The sequence below is a fragment of the Myxocyprinus asiaticus genome, chromosome 1 (genome assembly GCF_019703515.2).
Source record: "Myxocyprinus asiaticus isolate MX2 ecotype Aquarium Trade chromosome 1, UBuf_Myxa_2, whole genome shotgun sequence".
NCBI classification, from domain to species: Eukaryota; Metazoa; Chordata; class Actinopteri; order Cypriniformes; family Catostomidae; genus Myxocyprinus; species Myxocyprinus asiaticus.
Genome location: NC_059344.1, coordinates 27,914,761 through 27,917,905, shown reverse-complemented (window position 1 = coordinate 27,917,905; position 3,145 = coordinate 27,914,761).

The following is a 3,145-nucleotide window of genomic DNA, read 5'->3' as shown; positions in this document are numbered from 1 at the left end:
CTGTTACGAAAGTGAAGGAGTGAACGCTGATAGGCCTTTTTCACACTTCCGCGTTTCTCGCTTCCGGGGGTGGCCCTCGCAGGGTAAACTTAGTTCCGGTATCAACAACGGCCATTGAAATGTGAGCAAGATCTTAAAAGTCTTCATACAAATTAAATAGCGTGTAAATGTTTGATCTCTCATTAACATTCTGACAACTTTAAGGAGGGCATAATGCGAACATCCAGCACATTCAATGAGATATTAAAGCTGCTATTGGTCTTACACTGGTAATAAATAACTATAATAATAAGATAAAAAATTCTCATAGTTATTCTCCATGTCTGTTTGGGTCGGCTCTGCATAGTTAAACGTGCTAGTTAAACAGCACGTGTGCAGAGAAAATTATCGACATAAAGGACGACATCTATATAATATTCAGAGAATAGTTGGGAGCGAGAGGAGAAGTTTTGGGAATAGAAGGGAAGACAGTATAATATCACGTCTCAGAATTGGGCATTCTGCTCTTAACCAGTCACTACATATGATTGGAAAACATGTATCCTGATGTTGTGTCAGATGTGATCTTCCTGAAACAGTCGAGCATGTTTAAATAAAGTGTAAAGTTTATAACAATGAAAGACTACAACTTATAGAAGCACTTAGAGATATAGGAGTTCATCAGCTTTCACTGCAGAATTTGTTAAACAAAGATACAACTGTAAGAGTGTTCAACATTTTATTTAAATACACTATATTGCCAAAAGTATTCGCTCACCCATCCAAATAATTGAATTCAGGTGTTCCAATCACTTCCATGGCCACAGGTGTATAAAATGAAGCACCTAGGCATGCAGACTGCTTCTACAAACATTTGTGAAAGAATGGGCCGCTCTCATGAGCTCAGTGAATTCCAGCATGGTACTGTGATAGGATGCCACCTGTGCAACAAGTCCAGTCGTGAAATTTCCTCGCTACTAAATATTCCACAGTCAACTGTCAGTGGTATTATAACAAAGTGGAAGCGATTGGGAATGACAGCAACTCGTAAGGCCACGTAAAATGACAGAGCGGGGTCAGCGGATGCTGAGGCACATAGTGCGCAGAGGTCGCCAACTGTCTGCAGAGTCAATCGCTACAGACCTCCAAAGTTCATGTGGCCTTCAGATTAGCTCAAGAACAGTGCGTAGAGAGCTTCATGGAATGGGTTTCCATGGCCGAGCAGCTGCATCCAAGCCATACATCACCAAGTGCAATGCAAAGTGTCAGATGCAGTGGTGTAAAGCACGCTGCCACTGGACTCTAGAGCAGTGGAGACACGTTCTCTGGAGTGACGAATCACGCTTCTCCATCTGGCAATCTGATGGACGAGTCTGGGTTTGGCGGTTGCCAGGAGAACGGTACTTGTCTGACTGCATTGTGCCAACTGTGAAGTTTGGTGGAGGGGGGATTATGGTGTGGGGTTGTTTTTCAGGAGCTGGGCTTGGCCCCTTAGTTCCAGTGAAAGGAAATCTGAATGCTTCAGCATACCAAGAGATTTTGGACAATTCCATGCTCCCAACTTTGTGGGAACAGTTTGGGGATGGCCCCTTCCTATTCCAACATGACTGCGCACCAGTGCACAAAGCAAGGTCCATAAAGACATGGATGAGCGAGTTTGGTGTGGAAGAACTTGACTGGCCTGCACAGAGTCCTGACCTCAACCCGATAGAGCACCTTTGGGATGAATTAGAGCGAAGACTGCGAGCCAGGCCTTCTCGTCCAACATCAGTGTCTGACCTCACAAATGCGCTTCTGGAAGAATGGTCAAAAATTCCCATAAACACACTCCTAAACCTTGTGGAAAGCCTTCCCAAAAAGAGTTGAAGCTGTTATAGTTGCAAAGGGTGGGCCGACGTCATATTAAACCCTATGGATTAAGAATGGGATGTCACTTAAGTTCACATGCGCCTAAAGGCAGATGAGCGAATACTTTTGGCAATATAGTGTATCTCAAAGACAGAGTTAATGGTCAGGATTTAAGATGTACATGTAGGTTTATATATATATATATATATATATATATATATATATATATATATATATATATAGACACCAGTTCTGCTCTCTCACACAGCTGTGCAACTCCAGAATGAGAAGCAGGGCTGGGAAAATCACGTCTCCTGACATCATCATAAAACTGAGTGTAGTAAAGTTAATGTTTGTCATTTGGGATAATATTCATTAAACTCTGTATTTCACACCATGAAGCCACATCTGTCTTTTACACAGCACATGGTTCAAATTTTGAAATTATAATTTTTTTTTCTTCATAGTAATATTATTATCCCTATGAATAAAAGATTTAAACAATGGCTGTGAAATGTTCAGGGAAAAATCCCTTTCGTGAGACGAGGCTGTTTATTCGTTTTTAATCATTTTTGAGAAGTTTATGTAGCTAATGTTGTTCCTATGTAAATCCACACTGTAATATCTGATGTAGTGCTTTACTTTGCACACGTTAATATTGTTATAATCAGTATAAAATGCATTGTTTATTGCACAGTTCCTTATTGCTGCTCTGTTACTGGGATGGGAGGGGGTTAATGTACATTGTGTATATAATATATATAATGGATGAAAATAGATGTGACAGGATGACTTGGTTTCATTAGTTTGATTATTTATACTGCATTTAACGTTTTTGGGAGTTTAATACGAGGTTCAGTGAGACATCGTGAATTTTATTTGTATTTTTGCATCTGTGCTGGGAGTAAAATCAATTTCTCGTGATACGGTGACGTGAGGATTCTCCTTTATGTTAATGAGACGAGCTGATGAAGAAATCACACCAGCGCTGCATTTGAGCAAATAAACTCAGAGACTGCAGCCCGAGTAGCCGAATCAGTCAGAAAAGATGATAAATAATTTCTGTGAACATTATATTGTGACTCGTTGGAAAACAAACCATACAGAACAGGTAAGAAGCGTTATTCGGGTCAAATGTGTCCACCTTTTTCCTGGGGGTCTTACTGGGGAAACGAATGTGGGTGGGACTTCCGCCGGAAGTCGTTCTACAGCATTCATTAGCTCTGGCTGCAGTCATTTTAAGACCTTTGCTGTGTCTCGTTTAGAAGGATGCGTCCTCCGGAGGTAGCTTTTGTCGGCCGCATACGTCAGAGGCTGT